General features: G+C 44.6%; 1 long non-coding RNA gene across 2 annotated transcripts; it reads left to right on the top strand.

Moving 5' to 3' along the window:
• The first annotated feature begins 555 nt into the window (after positions 1 to 555).
• On the top strand, positions 556 to 4206 carry LOC119286128. Of its 2 annotated transcripts, XR_005140273.1 has the most exons (4): positions 556 to 1049; positions 1137 to 2529; positions 2928 to 2977; positions 3436 to 4187. It is a non-coding gene; the product is annotated as an uncharacterized LOC119286128 (long non-coding RNA). The 2 variants fall into 2 exon arrangements; XR_005140272.1 differs by having other exon boundaries at positions 556 to 2529; positions 3436 to 4206.
• Positions 4207 to 17976: the final 13770 nt, after the last annotated feature.

Genomic DNA, 17976 nt, shown 5'->3' with positions numbered 1-17976 from the left:
TTTTGTATTATCTTTTTAGTTAAGAAGGTATCTCTACTTTTAATGTCTGAGTTGATAGTCTCGCCTCACTCATATCTCATCCCACCAGTTCTATCTTTCGCCCACCTTTAAAATCACGTCAGAACATTGTACTTGGGCCGGCCCAATCAATTTGTCCAAACCTTCTTTCCGTTTTTTCGTGATTGCTTTGGTAGATATTGATTCAATATAATCACATAAATAATTAAGTAATTAATAATTCAAAAATCGTATCATATATATGAGATCACCTTCCTAAATCTTTACTTGATTCAATATAATCACATAAAAAATAGGTAATTAACAATTCAGAAATCCTACTATATATACGAGATCACCTTCCTAAATCTCTACTTCTGATGAAGGACTTGGTAGTCTCGGTTTCACGGATTTTTTCGTCTCACCTTCTACCATCATCTTTCATCAGGTTTTTGTCTTACCTTCCACCACAATCTTCCGTCTGGTTTCTTTCCCCCCTTATAAAAACCAAAAGAAACACATGTTTGTTTTTTGCCTACCATCAAAGAAATGGAACGCTGAATAGCCCCTCCTTCGCTCAATCTTTACCGTCCTCGTGGTCAAAAAAAATATTTGCCATCCTTCTGTCGATCGTCCCTGTCTCTTCTCTTCTAGGGTTCACCACCTCCGCCGCCCCTGACGCTACTCCTTCGCTGCTGCCCCTCCCTCTGCCTGCCTCCTCTCTCTCTCTCTCTCTCTCTCTCTCCGTCAATCCATCCAAGTCGAACCACACCCGTCGCGTCCCATGCTCCCATGGGAGATCGAGCGCATGTAGCCAACCGATGAGCCACCTTGTTTTCCGGCGGCACCTCGCTGCGGCCGCGGCCATCCGGCGATCCCCTGCTGCGTTCACTTCCATGTGACCCACCTCTCACCCGCGCTCCATGTTTTTGGTCGTGATCCGGTTTCGTCCAATGCTTATCATCGCGGGGGGAGCAGTCCGTGGAAATTTGATGCCGGTTTCTTATGCAGGAGCTCGAAGCACCTGCTCCCGGGCCGCCATTTTAGACACGGTCTGGGCTGGTAGCTGTCAGGGTTCCGAGGGGAGCCTGGCATTGATTTGCACTGCTCGGTTACTCACAGTTTTAGGTGATGTGCAGGTTGCTGCACACGCCGGAATTTGCTATGGTGTCTCCCAAGGAGATCTCTGGTTCAAGCCCAGGGGAAGTGCAGAAATTCGGTAAGATGACCGCCATTTTGTGGATATGTTTGTATGCATTCTTTTAAATTGGTCCTGCTTGCTAGCTTTATCATGGGCACGCTTCATAACTGTCTCTGTCCATGGGGTTACTGATTACTGATTGTGATGTTTAAGCATGATACATAGGAATATTATTATCTTTATGGTGAAGGTGGATAGAAATAATTTTACTTGAGAAGGAGCTTTCCATTGCATCCGATGTGTACTATCATTCTCTGAACTTCCTATTGGGCAAAATGGACAAGATGTGTTTGGTCAGTCGTGCTTTGTTTTTTTAGGCTATGGCTATGATAACTTGATGACACCCCTTTGTAGTACAGAGCAATCTCATGTGTTTGTCCTCCAGCTTCAGGAACATTGATTACTGTACAATGGCCAAGCAATTATTTAAAAAATACAAAACCTGAAATTGAATTGCTAAAACATGGAATTATTCTTCTTCTTGGTAGGTTAATGTATGACTATCAGGTTCCCCACCAAGTGAAATGTGCTATTTCACCACAGACATTGACAAAGTTAAGTTCAGTGCAGGGAAAATGGATAGTCTGCTAACTGGAACTCTAGATAGTTGATCCTTTGAATGGCGAAAAAATTATCAAAGTTGCTGAGGTTCGGGGATCTGAAATAAAGGTAGTGATGCTTTTGGGTGCTTATCTTTTCATTTTCATGTCACGGCGATGTGAGTGTAATTTGTTCATAGTATCTATTAACTTTTCCCAACTCAAAATACAATATTTTTTTTTCAAAAAGAGCTCAAAATACAACTGACTTTTCCTTGTTTAAACTTTACTGGTATTGTCGTGTGTGTATTAGCTCTAAAGTATGTTCTCAAAGAATATGTAATTTTTTCGTGTTGCATCCATTTGTGGAGAGTTTATCTAAATGTCCACCGCATGGACTTCACAACCCCCTTAGAGCTCCTTCTGGTCTATTTTGTTTTCTTGTACTATGAATTTAAGGTGATTCTCGAGGGGAACAAGTCGCCATGGACTGGCGAGATCGAGAGAGGCTCCGCGGTTGCGAGGAACGCCGGCTGAGAGGAGTGGCAACAACAACTCGTTGGACGTGATTGCCCGAGCATTTGTGAGAGGGGATAGAGCGGCGGTTGCGCAACTACCTCGTCCCGACAAGTTGCGAGAGTGGATGGAGTGGCGGCTGCATGGGGGCACTCCTGGAGGTGTCAGTATGCACCCTAATTTTGAGCCTGGGAGGATCCTCGCTCTGCCCAAGCCTCAAGGGTGTCCATCTACTTTGGTGTCGTTTTCTGGAGTCAAGATGATGCACTAATGCAGGTTTGCTTCTTTACGGTTTCTTTTCTTTTATTTGTATGCATATCCCTGAATTTTGTGAGACATGATTTGAGTGTTGTGTGTGCCATTGTGTCATTTACAATGATTGTTATTGAGGCATCGCTGCAACCCAATTTGTTTATCAAATTGATGCAAGAAACAAACCAATACATAGTGAGTATAAATTTATTGCACTAATCTGTATATCCCCGCACCTAGCGATAGGTAGAGATGGATAAACTTTGTAGCTTTTTGTTACCGGTTTTTCCTATCAAAATTATGGATTCGGAAGCTAATCATGGAGTGTTGAAATTGCCTGCTATAATATGAATTTGCAATGAGCACAAGCCTGCAACCTTGATGGAAAAGTCGTTGATGCTGATCATAATATTACGTTGCAGCAAGAATGTATAGATCTCCAGAGCTCTATGGATCCTTCTCTTCACAAAAGGTGAGGTTTAGAGTTCATGCTTTGTGCTTATGAAAAACAAACAAAAGGAGCGAGTTGCTTGATATATTGACATGTATAAAGTGTAACAAAAACACACTTATAGTTCTAACATAAATTTGATTGAACTGGGAGTTGTGACATGCAAATATTCTATGGTTGATAATTCTATACTACCTGTTATATATATTGTATAAAAATAATCTCTGCTTTCATCTTCTTTGATGATATATTTTCTGTAACAATTGAAATGCATTATGCACCTGTTCTTTTTATTGTGGTTCCATTTTTTTGTCAAATTTATAAATTCTCTATGTACATGAGCCTAATGACCATGTACACCTTTTTTAGTTAGAATTGTTTCTGCTATTGATCTATCTTGCTTAATACAAAGAACTTTGCATGTTTAGGAAACAAGAGGTAATGCAAACAATTGATTTTATTGTGAACTTTTGATACAGCCTTAGGGCGTGGACGGCGAGAAGCGGAGGCACATGCCTAGCGTAGTGGACCATGATGGATTGATGAGCTGATGTCACGTGGCGGCTGGTTATGCCCCAGCGGCTGGAGCCATCATCGACCATGCTACAAAATACAATTTATATGTTTTTCAAAAAGAGCTCAAAATACAACCGACTTTTCCTTGTTTAAATTGTACTGGTATTGTCGTGTGTGTATTAGCTCTGAAGTATGTTCTCAAAGAATATGTAATATTTTTCGTGTTGTATCCATTTGTGGAGAGTTTATCTAAATGCCCAACGCATGGACTTCACAACCCCCGTAGAGCTCCTTCTTGTCTGTGTTGTTTTCTTGTACTATGGATTTAAGGTGATTCTTGAGGGGAACAAGTCGCCATGGACCGGCGAAATCGAGACAAGCTCTGCAGTTGTCAGGAGCGCCCGCTGAGAGGAGTGGCAACAACAACCCGTTGGCTGTGACGGCCCGAGCATTTGTGATAGGGGATGGAGCGGCAGTTGCGCAACTATCTCGTCCTGACTAGTTGCAAGAGTGGATGGAGTGGCGGCTGCATGGGCGCGCTTCGGGAGGTGTCAGTATGCACCCTGATTTTGAGCCTGGGAAGATCCTCGCTCTGCCCTAGCCTCAAGGGTGCCCATCTACTTTGGTGTCGCTTTTTGGAGTCAAGATGATGCACTAATGCAGGTTTGATTATTTACTTTTTCTTTTCTTTCATTTGTATGCATATCCCTAAATTTTGTGAGACGTGATTTGAATGATGTTATGTGTGCCATTGTGTCCTTTACAATGACTGTTATTGAGGCACTGCTGCAACCCAGTTTGTTTATCAAATTGATGCAAGAAACAAGCTAATACATAGCGAGTATAAAATTTGCACTAATCTGTATATCCCTGCGCCTGGCGATAGGTAGAGATGGATAAACTTTGTAGCTTTTTGTTCCCGGTTTTTCCTATCAAAATTATGGATTTGGAAGCTAATCATGGAGTGTTGAAATTGTCTACTATAATATGAATTTGCTGAAGGAAATATGCCCTAGAGGCAATAATAAAGTTGTTATTTATATTTCCTTATATTATGATAAGTGTTTATTATTCATGCTAGAATTGTATTAACCGGAAACTTAGTATATGTGTGAATACATAGACAAACAGAGTGTCACTAGTATGCCTCTACTTGACTAGCTCGTTAATCAAAGATGGTTAAGTTTCCTAACCATAGACATGAGTTGTCATTTGATGAACGGGATCACATCATTAGAGAATGATGTGATTGACTTGACCCATCCGTTAGCTTAGCACTATGATCGTTTAGTTTATTGCTATTGCTTTCTTCATGACTTATAGAACATTCCTATGACTATGAGATTATGCAACTTCCGAATACCGGAGGAACACTTAGTGTGCTATCAAACGTCACAACATAACTGGATGACTATAAAGATGCTCTACATGTCTCTCCAATGGTGTTTGTTGAGTTGGCATAGATCGAGATTAGGATTTGTCACTCCGTGTATCGGAGAGGTGTCTCTGGGCCCTCTCGGTAATGCACATCACTATAAGCCTTGCAAGAAATGTGACTAATGAGTTAGTTGCGGGATGTTGCATTACGGAACGAGTAAAGAGACTTCCTGGTAACGAGATTGAACTAGGTATTGAGATACTGACGATCAAATCTCGGGCAAGTAACATACCGATGACAAAGGGAACAATGTATGTTGTTATGCGGTTTGATCGATCTTCGTAGAATATGTAGGAACCCATATGAGCATCCAGGTTCTGCTATTGGTTATTGACCGGAGATTAGTTCTCGAACCCATAGGGTCCGCACGCTTAACATTCGATGACGATCAGTATTATGTGTTTTGATGTACCGAAGGTAGTTCAGAGTCCCGGATATGATCACGGACATGACGAGGAGTCTTGAAATGGTCGAGACATAAAGATTGATATATTGCACGATGTTATTCGGACACCGGATGAGTTCCGTGGTCACCGGATAAATATCGGAGTGTCGGGGATTATCGAAAACCCCGGGGGAACTAATGGGCCAACATGGGCCTTGTGTGTGTGTGTGTGAGAGAGAGAGAGAGAGAGAGAAGAGGTCCCTAGGGCTGGTTGCGCCCCCCCCCCCTTGAGGAGTCCGAATCGGACTAGGAGGAGGCGGCGGCCCTCCCTTTCCTTCTCCCTCTCTCCCTCTCCTTCCTCCCCCCCTCTTCCCTCATTCCTATTCCTAGTAGGAATCCTACTTGGGGGCGCGCCCCATGAGGGCTGGCGGGCCTCCCCCTTGCTCCTTTATATACAGGGGCAGGGGGCACCCTAGAACACACAAGTTGATAGATGTCTTAGCCGTGTGCGGTGCCCCCCACCATAGATTTCCACCTCGGTCATATCATCGTAGTGCTTATGCGAAGCCCTGCGTCGGTAACTTCATCATGCCGTCGTGCTGACGAAACTCTCCCTCGGCCTCAGCTGGATCAAGAGTACGAGGGACGTCACCGAGCTGAACATATGCAGATCACGAATGTGCCATGCGTTTGGTACTTGATCGGTTGGATCGCGAAGACATTCAACTACATCAACTTCGTTACTTAACGCTTCCGCTTTAGGTCTACGAGGGTACGTAGACATACTCTCCCCCTCTCCTTGCTATGTATCTCATAGATAGATCTTGCGTGATCGTAGGAATTATTTTTGAAATACTGCGTTCCCCAAAAGTGGTATTAGAGCTGAAAGTGCGTTATATCGACTAGAGGGGGGGTGAATAGGCGATTTTTATGAAAGTCTTCAAAACGTGAGAGTTATGAAGACAAACAGCGAAGATTATGCCTATTACTATGCAGCGAAAGTTAGATTACACTAGGCCAGCCATGGTCATGTATTCAATAGAGTGAAAGCACAATGACAAACAACTGCAGTGTAATAAGGATCAGGTAGGAAGAAGTTATGAAGCCAAACAGATCATACATTCACGTTGTGAAGACAAAAGATAGAGCAGGTATGCAATGGCTTCACAATGAGTAACAGTAAGTAAAAGGAAGTGAAGATGAAACCAGTGACTCGTTGAAGACAATGATGTGTTGGACCAGTTCCAGTTGCTGTGACAACTGTACGTCTGGTTGGAGCGGCTAGGTATTTAAACCTTAGGACACACAGTCCCGGACACCCAGTCCTGAACACGCAGCTCAGGACACCAAGTCCTCACCGTATTCTCCTTGAGCTAAGGTCACTTAGTCCTCGCCCAATCACTCTGGTAAGTCTTCAAGGTAGACTCCCAAACCTTCACAGACTTCGTTCACTGGCAATCCACAATGTCTCTTGGATGCTCTGAACGTGACGCCTAACCGTCTGGAGGATTCACAGTCCTCAAGTGTAATAAGTCTTCAGATCACACAGACAAGAAGACTTAAGTGATGCCCAATTTACTCTGGCTCTGGGTGGTTAGGGCTTTTCTCCTCACTAGAAATTTTCTCTCAAAGGCTTCGAGGTGGGTTGCTCTCAAACAACAAAAGCCGTGCACTGAAATCTGAGCAGCCAACCATTTATGGTTGTGGGGTGGGCTATTTATAGCCACTTGGCAACCCGACCTGATTTGTCCGAAATGACCCTGGGTCACTAAGGAACTGACACGTGTCTCAACGGTCAGATTTCGAACTCTCATGGCAACTTTACTTGGGCTACAAGCAAAGCTGACTTGTCCGGCTCTGGACAAGATTCGCTCTCATTGTCTTCACTCGAAGACATAGGTTTTTGGTTTAGGCATCACTTCAGTCATTCTGACTGGTTCTCCTGGACCCCACTTAACAGTACGGTGGTTCCTATGACTCAACACAAAAGAAAAAGAACTACGAAAGATCTAAGTCTTCGAGCTCCATAAGCTTCATAACGTGTCTTCTTTTGTCATAGTCTTCAATGTGAATATCTTCATATACCACCTTTGTCTTCAATGTCTTCATACATTTTTAGGGGTCGTCTCTGGTAGTAAAACCGAATCAATGAGAGACTTCTACCTGTATTATCCTGCAATTCTCACAAACACATTAGTCCCTCAACTAGGTTTGTCGTCAATACTCCAAAACCAACTAGGGGTGGCACTAGATGCACTTACAATCTCCCCCTTTTTGGTGATTGATGACAAACTAGTTGAAGTTTTCAACGGGGAATATAGTCTGTGAAATTGTAAAGGAATTGTCTTCATAAGTTGCAAGGGCTCCCCCTGAAGATGTGCATATAGGTTAATTTTCTTTTGGAATGCAAATGCACATGGCAGGTTGTACTTGTGGAGATCCACTTCAGCTTATGATGACAATCCACTATGCATGTGAAAGTATAAGAAGATAATGACATGCATAATGGAAAATGGACATCTGCAGAATGAGATAAATGCGGAATTTATCGTCGCACATGCGGAATTTATCTTCGCAAACAGAGTGGCAAACAAGTAGCAGACGACCATCGAGTTTTAGTGTTTACAACTCAAAGAACCAAATGAAGCAAAAACAAGAGTTGTAAACACGAAGCAAAATATAACAAAACATAAGGCACCCGCCCATATTGACCCGCTTGAAGACTATAAACAGCATATGCTTCTCCCCCTTTTGTTAGTAATGACCAAAAAGGTTTGAAGACATAGAGTTTTTTACGCGTTCCCAGGCGCAGCAGGGTCGGTGGAGTTGTTTGGCGGTGCAGAGCTTGGAGGTGCTGAAGCAGGTGGCGGTGATGTAGCATCGTCGTCTTCATCAATGATTCTGGCAGTGATTGTGGCAGCAGATGAAGAAAACTCAGAGTCTTCAAGTGATGGTGTGTTGCGCATCACAGCCCTTCTAGGAGGCGTGGTGTCAAACTTGAAGCGCTCTGTGAAGCCATCCTCTTCAAGTTCAGCTTCAGTGCATATCATTGAGAGCCCTTTCCATGTACGACGGCACGTCTCATGAGTGATAAAAGCATTCTTGGTGGCAAGATTTCGAAGACGATTAACATCCACCAAGAGGCTTTTCATCTGACGCTTTAGCCAGTCGTGATGCCTATCTTGTTTTTGATGAAGGGCCACAAGAAGCTCTCGGTCAGTGAGAACACGAGTGCGCTTCTTGGGTCTTGAAGCAGGTGCACTATCAGTGGCTTCAGTTGAAGCAGGGTGTGGCGCACGTGTAGTGCCAGCCAAAGGATACACCCTGGAGATGGCTTCAACACCTTCATCGTTCTGAGTGAAGCTCTGGTGTTTTGCATTCTGAAAACTCAACGGTTGCTTGGCAGGCTCAGGATATATAGCTTCAGAGGAGGTGTCCACATCTGGCAAGAAGATCCGATGGTTTCGAGCTGAGGGCTGATACGAGATCGCAGAGTGCAGTTTGATCAGCCTCATCACCCAAGGAGCATAGAACTTCAAACCAAATAAATCTGAGCCTGACGCTGCAAGTTGGCGTATGAAGAAATCCTGTGCGTTGAACCATTTGCCATGAAGAATACAGAATATCATAGTCTTCATTGCACCTTCGATCTTGGCATTTGGAGAGTGCCCTTTAATAGGCCAGAGAGTCTGCCGGATGATATGATATATGGTCCTGGGCAGGAACTCAAAGTCTTCAACGAAGAACTCTGTTGGATAAGGAGCATCGTGGGGCAATGGCTTCATCGTTGAGAGCATCTGACTCATATTTGGTTCAGGCCTCTGGAATATGCTCTCAATAGCTTCAGCATGTAGTTGACAGCCTTCCTCGTAGAATTCGCCAGGAGTGGGCAGGCCGGTGAGCTCAATGATATCAAATGCATTGGCTTCATGATGGACATTGCCGGTCATCCACTCCAGGACCCAAGTCTTCGGATCTCTGTTGTATCCTTTAATGTGGAGGGTGGCATAAAACTGAAGTAGAATCTCTTCATTCCAGTGCTCTTCATCTGTGACAAACGGCAGCAGACCCACTTGCTTGAAGCAATCCAAGGCTTCCTCAAGACATGGCAGACCAGCAATGGCTTCAACCTCAAGGCGCTTGTGCGGGAAGATGCGACCTTGGTTGTATAGGATGCTTGAGTAGTAGCTGCGCTGAGGATAGCTCCAGAACCTATCTGATACAATCCTTTCCCTTGAATAGGGGTTCTTGGAGCTATTGAAAAATGTATTGTCTACCTTGAAGCTATTTATGTCAAAGGAGCCAGGTGCTGATGCAGGACCTGGGAACCTTGGAAGCCTTGGGACTGGCTTCTGGACATGAGGCCTGTGCTCAATATGATAATCGAATTGAGGACCTGCAGCAGACTCAGGAACAGAAGTGTCTGGCTCAGTAGCTTCGCTGTCTGCTGAAGCATTTGGTGGGGCGGGCTCCACATTGGCTTCAGTGTTTGTGGTGGCAGCCTCAACATTTTCTTCCTCTGCTTGTGTAGTTGGAGGGACAACCTCAGGCACGTTCTCCTGGAAAACCGCATCTTGATGGAGCGGGGGAGTGGGTTCTGGTGGTGCTTCTTCATTGTCTTCGGCTGATGCAGCCGGAATTTCTTCAGTATGGACTTGAGGCCGTGGACCTTTGCGAAGCCTACGGAACGCAGACGACGCTTGTGGGGTCGAAGTGGGCTGGGCCTCAAAGTCTTCTTTCTCTTGAGGGCGATCCGCCCATGACTCATCTTGTGCCATTGGCGTCAGAGGACGACCAATACTGATGAGTTCGCTTGTTTCAAGCTGAGGAAGGGCTGCATCATCTTGTACATTGTCTTGGTGACCAATGTCTTCAGCAGCTATTGGGTCGGCTGCTGGAATATCTTCAGCTTCAGGAGCCTCTGTGGGAGCAGGCTCATGAATTGTCAGTCGTCTTTCTGCATTGGGGTGAATGACAGAGAGGGGTTCAACCATCAAGGGCTCTGTGGGAGCAGCCCGAGCTTTCTTGATCTTGCGCTTCTTCTTGGTTGGGTCAGAAGGGGAGGCTGCAGAGTGTTTTCTCTTTCTAGCTTCAGCCTCTGCATTCCATGTCTTCTTGAGCTCAGAAGCGGTTGACCGGCTCTTTGGCTTCGAGCCAGTCGTGGCGGTGGGGAAGACAATCGGAACAACTTCTTGCCTTGGTGCCTCTGGTTCATTCACAGCAGGCTGCTTCTTCTTCTTCGCGGCCATCTTGGGGTCGATGCCAGGACGCCCAAGTGCCTTGCGCTTCTCGGCCTCATTGTAGGCCTGCACACATCGTTCTGCCAAAGACTTCATCCGCTCACGTGAGCCCTGAGCTTCAGCATGCTTCTTCAGAAAATTTTCCTTAAGCTCATGCAGCATGGTTTTGAAGCTCTTCACTTCCTGCATGCTGAGCCTGGCCATGTGCTTCTTGAACTGAGCCTTTTCATGATCAATTTTCTGCTTCAGCTCAACAATGCGCTGAGCAATGGCCAATTCTGAAGCAATTGCGCCTTGGAAGGCGACGCTGAGGCCAACGGGCAGCTGCAGATCTTCGAAGCTGATGTCTGGTGAGGCAAACCATTCATCGATGAAGTTGTGGATGATGGCGACATCAAAGAGAGGCAAATTGTTGAAGATTTCAGCTTCTTCTTTGCTTTTGATAAGCTGCTCTAGAGCGTCATCTCCCAGATCTTCATCGCTTGATAGATCAATGGCTTCGCTGCACAGAATGGCAGCAGCAGTGAGCTCTTTGCCTGTTTGTTGCTGGGGCTCCTTTTCCTTCTGGGGCTTGGAGACGCGGGATACGTCTTCAGACTGCACACTGACTTCAGGAGGTGCAGTTTTCAATGGCTTCGCCCTTGAGATTTTTGAGGCAGGGGCCGGCTTTGAAGCTTTTGGTTTCTTCGTCTTCTTTGGCTTCGGCACAGCAGGAGCTTCATCAAACTCAGAGTCAGCTGGAGGGTCATTTACGGCAGTCCCTTGGACTAAGATGTGGGTGATCAGGCCCTCAAGATTGGCAAACGGACCGATGACATTGGGTTCGGCGTCGCGTGTGCCATCTGCCCTTGGTGCGGAGGGACCAGGGTTGAAGTCTAACCCAAATTTCTTCTTATTCAGCTTCACTGACTGTTGGGCAAACTGAAAGTTGCGCTTGAAGAGATTGTCATCACGGAACCAGAGGAGTGACAATGGATGCGCATCATCAAGCTGTGGTCCTCGGACCATGCATGGGTAGAAGCCTTGAGCAATGGCTTCATCTTTGGTCCTGGTTACAAGGTTCTTGTATAAGATATCCCCCCATGGTCTCTTGATGGCACTCTTTTCAGCATACTCCTGGGTGACGAAGCGGTATTTGAACCATTGTTCTGCCCAATAGCGTCGAATCCATTGGATTCGAGTCTTGCGCTGCCCATAGCTCTCTTCTGGATCTGTTTTGTACATTTCTGCCAAGTCTTCAGGCAGATCTTTGGAAGTCCCTTCACGTCTCTGTCTGCCCCCCTTCCTTGCTGCTGCTTCTGAAGCCATAAACTTTAACTTGAAAGGCTTCAAAACTTTCAAAGGCTTCAAGGGCTTTCTTTTTCTGGACCAACAGGAACTGGCTTCAGGAGAGTTTATGTGATGCTGTAGGAATTCTGCAAATGAATGCAGACTATGAGAACCGAAGGATTCTCCCACGGACATGTACCTGTGATAGCATTAAGGTGCGAGGGAAGGGGAAGAGGTCATATGCATTCTCAGAAGGTTTTGAAGATTAATCAGTTTAGAAGACATTGACCTTATCGTGCGAAGACATTCACTCATAGATAAGAAGTTGGTTCCAGATTTGTACGAACCCACAGATCAGTACAAATGAGGAATCTAACTACTTCATGAAGCACAAGTGAATATACTAGGCAGGTTATGAGATGCATATTGAGAGATCTAACTTGTGTGAAGATAAACTTCTTATGGTAGAAAGTGACAGAACCATGAGATCAAAAGGGGCTGTAAAAAGAAGTTTTATTTACCACACTTGGAACTGCTAGACGGAAATGGGAGATGATGCCGAGCAGTTCAATCCTCTGTGCCCTAACTTGGCGACGGAAGACACCTACGGCGACGGCGGAGAGGACGATGTCCGCGATCAGCGTGAAGACGGCGTCGGAGAGGTTGCGGCAGCGAAGCGCTTCGTCGCCGGCGTCGTCGAGAGCTAGCGGTGGCGCTAGGGTTCGTGCGAGGATGGAAGAAGGAGATAATGACCGCGGTAAGTGTGAATTTATAGGCGCAGGGGCGGCACTGCGCTATTACTCAGGTGCCCCTGGCGATTCGCATTTGAGTAGTATGTGGCCAGCAAGCGGTATTTTGGGGGTAGTTCCACATCCCACGCACGCCTGGATTGTCGGGCGGTCGTTCCTACTTCTCCGGATTTTATGTGGAGGAATGAGCATTGAAAACAGACTTTATGGTTGTCTCTATATCTTCTGCTGACAAGGACGCAGTGAGGACATTCGACAGTTTCAATAGAATGCATATGACTTAGAGAGATAGAGTTTGAGATAGAAAGCATAGAGAAGTTTGGGGTCCGATCACATTCACTTAGTTCAAAAGATTCAACACGAAGACATAGCTATAAGTGAATGTTGTAGAGGACAGAACACTAGCGTATATATATCTATACAATCAAAGTAGTGAAGATAATCATGAAGACATGTTCGAAGCCAAACCAAATGTGAAGACAACCAAATGTGAAGACATTGCAAGGTAACGCCATGAGAGAAACACTTCAAAGAGAACGTTTGGTGGTGGCGTTACCCACCGTATAGGAAGTATTAGACCCAGACACAGCGCACAATTATCGTGGCACTCTGAAGTCAAATTCCACATTAATGTATTCACACTTAGAATGTATGTCTTCATTGATTGAAGATATACTTTACTTCGTGTGTTGCACATCTAAGTCATCATATGCATAAGTGTTAGGATGTGTGCCTGATCACAGGACATTTGAGGATTCCAGGATATTTAGCTCACACCGTAACTTGCAAAATCTCTTCTCATCCAAGGGCTTGGTGAAGATATCTGCCAATTGTTCTTCAGTGTTGACGTGTATGATATCAATGTCTTCCTTCACAACATGATCTCTGAGAAAGTGATGACGAATTTCAATGTGCTTTGTCTTCGAGTGCTGAACTGGGTTGCTGGCAATATTGATGGCGCTTTCGTTGTCGCAGTAGAGTGGCACTTGCTTCAGATGAATGCCATAGTCCTTGAGTGTTTGCTTCATCCATAGAAGCTGAGCGCATCAAGATCCAGCAGCAATGTATTCAGATTCAGCAGTGGAGATAGATACACAGTTCTGCTTCTTTGAAGACCAACATACAAGTGATCGTCCCAGAAAGTGACATGTGCCTGATGTAGACTTGCGATCAACCTTGTCACCAGCATAATCAGCATCCGAAAATCCAACCAAATCAAACTCTGAGCCCTTTGGATACCATAATCCTAGAGTTGGGGTGTGAGCCAAATATCAAAGAATTCGCTTCACAGCTAAGTGATGCGACTCCTTTGGTGCCGCTTGAAATCGAGCACACATGCAAACACTAAGCATAATATCTGGCCTAGATGCACATAGATAAAGTAAAGAACCAATCATGGAGCGGTATACCTTTTGATCAAACTCTTTACCATTGTCGTCAGGACCCAAATGATGTTTGGCTGGCATTAGTATTGTGAAGCCTTTGCAGTCTTGCATACCGAACTTCTTCAGGCAATCTTTGAGATACTTCTCTTGAGATATGAAGATGCCATTGCGTTGTTGTCGTATTTGAATACCAAGAAAGAACTTCAGCTCCCCCATCATGGACATCTGATATTGCTCTTGCATCATATATCCAAACTCTTCACTGTACTTCTGATTGGTGCATCCGAAGATAATGTCATCCACATATATTTGGCACACAAACAGTTCACCATCATATGTCTTCGTGAAAAGAGTGGGATCTAGGGAACCAGGTATGAAGCCTTTGCTCTTCAGGAAGTATTTGAGTGTATCATACCAGGCCCTAGGGGCTTGTTTGAGGCCATACAACGCCTTGTTGAGCTTGTATACCATGTCAGGATGTTTTGGATTTTCAAAGCCAGGCGGTTGTGCAACATACACTTCTTCTTCAATCTTGCCATTTAGAAAGGCACTCTTCACATCCATTTGATACAAAAGTATGTTATGATGATTTGCATAGGCCAACAGTATGCGTATGGCTTCAAGCCTAGCCACAGGAGCAAACGTTTCATCGAAGTCAATGCCTTCCACTTGAGTATATCCTTGAGCAACGAGACGAGCTTTGTTTCTAACAACTTGACCATGCTCATCTTGCTTGTTGCGGTATATCCATTTGGTGCCTATTATGTTGTGCTTCCGTGGATCTGGATGCTTAACCAGTTCCCATACATTATTTAGCTCAAACTGTTGAAGCTCTTCTTGCATAGCTTGAATCCATTCAGGTTCCATAAAGGCTTCTTCAACTTTCTTGGGTTCTGAGATTGAGACGAATGCGAAATGCCCACAGAAATTTGCTAGTTGAGTTGCCCTTGAACGAGTGAGTGGACCAAGTGCATTGATGCTGTCAATTATTCTGTCAATCTGCACTTCATTGGCAACACGAGGATGTATAGGGCGAAGACTTTGCTCTTGCTGATCTGTGTTGTTGTTGAGAGGAATGTCTTCAGGCTGAGCATTGTCTTCATGTTGACCAGGTGCTGAGATGATAAGTTCTTCTTCAGGATGAGCTTCAGAAGGTATAATCTCTCCAGTTCCCATTAGCTTGATTGATTCACTAGCTGGAATTTCATCTAGCACATTTGGCAGTTGCTCTCTTTGTGAACCATTTGTCTCATCGAACCGCACATCCACTGTTTCAACCACTTTGTAATGAAAGAGATTGAAGACTCTGTAGGAGTGCGAGTCCTTTCCATAGCCAAGCATAAAACCCTCATGTGCTTTTGGTGCAAACTTTGAGGTGTGGTGTGGGTCCTTGATCCAGCACCTTGCGCCAAATACTCTGAAGTAACTGACATTTGGCTTTTTGCCAGTAAGGAGCTCATAAGATGTCTTGTTCAGAAGCTTGTGAAGATAAACACGATTGATTGTATGGCATGCAGTGTCAATGGCTTCAGTCCAGAATTTTCTTGGAGTCTTGTATTCATCTAGCATCGTTCTGGCCATCTCAATGAGTGTTCTGTTCTTGCGTTCGACGACGCCATTCTGCTGTGGCGTGTACGGAGCTGAGAATTCATGTGTGATGCCCAAGGTACCAAGATATGTATCAAGGCCAGGGTTCTTGAATTCAGTGCCATTGTCACTTCTGATGTGCTTTATCTTGGCGCCAAAATTGTTCATAGCACGATTGGCGAAGCGTCTGAAGACATCCTGCACTTCCGTCTTGTAAAGGATTATGTGCACCCAAGTATATCTAGAGTAATCATCAACAATGACGAAGCCATAGAGGCAAGCAGTAGTAGTAAAAGTTGAGTAGTGAGTGGGGCCGAAAAGATCCATGTGGAGCAGTTCGAAGGGTTGAGTAGTAGTCATGATTGTCTTCGAAGGATGTTTTGCCCTTGTCATCTTCCCTGCTTCACAGGCACCGCATAAGTGATCTTTCTTGAACTTGACGCCCTCGATGCCTATGACATGCTTCTTCTTCGCAAGGGTGTGGAGGTTCCTCATGCTAGCATGCCCAAGCCTCCGATGCCAAAGCCAACATTCTGAAGCTTTTGCAAGAAGACATACTGCAAGTTGTGGCCCTGCTGAGAAATCTACCACGTACAGATCATCTTTTCGATACCCTTCAAACACTAGAGACTTGTCAGATTCCATTAGTACTAGGCAATGATATTTTCCAAACATTACGATCATGTTCAAATCGCAAAGCATTGAGACAGACATTAAGTTGAAGCCAAGGGATTCAACAAGCATGACTTTATCCATGTGTTGATCCTTTGAGATTGCAACTCTACCTAGACCCAATACCTTACTTTTACCAGTGTCAGCAAATGTGATGTGGCTCTTGTCGGATGGACGTAAGGTTAAGTCCATAAGAAGGCTTCTTTTGCCAGTCATGTGATTTTTACACCCACTGTCAATAATCCATTCTGAAGACTTTGAAGATGCTGGTGTCGTACCCTACAATGCAGTTAGGGGGATAGGCTTCACGAAGAGAGTTGTGAAGCAAAAACATTTGACGAACCAGTGGGTTATGAAAACTTAGATCCAGATTAGGACTAATAGGGAGAGTAGCATGCGATTCAGGAACGAAGTACATAATGATGCCATTTGGGCATTTTATCTTGCGCCCCACAAGATTTTTAAGGTCCCCAGCAATAGCGTTAGAAGATTTTGTTTTTCTGCTGGAGACCTTTCCCTGCAAAAGAGAGTTAAGCTTTCTTAACCACCCACATCTTCAAGGGTGGCTTAGAAGCAATAAGTCTAAGTGCAGCATCTGAGAATTTTGGCTTTGAAGCCTTAGCAAACAGTCTAGCAGGTGGACAATAATACTCATAGGAATAAGCAGAATAATTTTTGGTCATATGAACATGACGGTTCGATGAACCGCTCTCATATTCATATGCCTGAGTATGGTTTCCCTGCAAAACATTTGCGTTCGTGTGACTCAGGTGAGTCCTTTGTTTGTATGAAGCCATTGGACCGTATGAAGCCTTTGGTCTGAGGTTTGTCTTCTTCAAGTGAGGTGTCATGAAGACATTCACAGGAAGATTTTCCAGACACTTTTTCGGAACCCAGATCTTCTTCATAGGCGGTCCATTCCTGCAGTTAGTACCAATGTTCCTGGCAAACACTTCACCATTCTGATTCTTAAACAGTTTATAGTTTGCATCAAAGGATTCATCAATGATAATGGGGTTAGCACAAGTGAAGCCAGATAAATTGGATGGATATGCTGAAAGTTCCTTTGCAGCAACCCATGCGGTTTTGGGGTACTGCTCAGGTTTCCAGTAAGAGCCATCTACATTTATTTTCCTCACGAACCCAACACCCTCTTTCCTAGGGTTTCGGTTCAGAATCTGCTTCTTGAGGACATCACATAATGTCTGATGTCCTTTAAGACTTTTGTACATCCCTGTTTCAAGCAATGTCTTTAACCTAGCATTCTCATTAGCAATAGCAGTGGTATCCTTAGCAGAGGGGTTAGTTACCACATCAACAGTTGAAGATATTGCAACATCAGTAGCAGTGGAACATTCAGCAACAGAAGTAGCATTATCACGCTCAATGCATTTAAGACATGGTGGTTCAAATCCTTCCTGAGCGGGACTGATCTGTTCGGCGCGAAGTGACTCGTTTTTCTTTTGAAGATCTTCATGAGCCGCTCTCAATTTCTCAAGTTCTTGCTTCCTTTGAAGATAATCATAGGAAAGCTTTTCATGAGTTGTTGAGAGAGTATCAAGACGATCTTCAAGTTCCTGATACTTAACATGAAGGTTTTTTATGTCTTTAATTAAGGATTCAGATCGAGCCATTTCAGCACCCAACAGATCATCGCTTCTGTCTAACAGTTTTTGAATATGTTCCATAGCTTTCTGTTGTTCAGTTGCAATTTTAGCAAGTGTTTTGTAGCTGGGTTTTGAATCACAGTCAGAGTCATCGGCACTAGATGTTTGATAG

The sequence above is a fragment of the Triticum dicoccoides genome, chromosome 4A (assembly GCF_002162155.2).
Source record: "Triticum dicoccoides isolate Atlit2015 ecotype Zavitan chromosome 4A, WEW_v2.0, whole genome shotgun sequence".
Taxonomy (NCBI): domain Eukaryota; kingdom Viridiplantae; phylum Streptophyta; class Magnoliopsida; order Poales; family Poaceae; genus Triticum; species Triticum dicoccoides.
The sequence above is the reverse complement of the archived record's forward strand: the minus strand, read 5'-3'. Positions and strand labels throughout refer to the sequence as shown.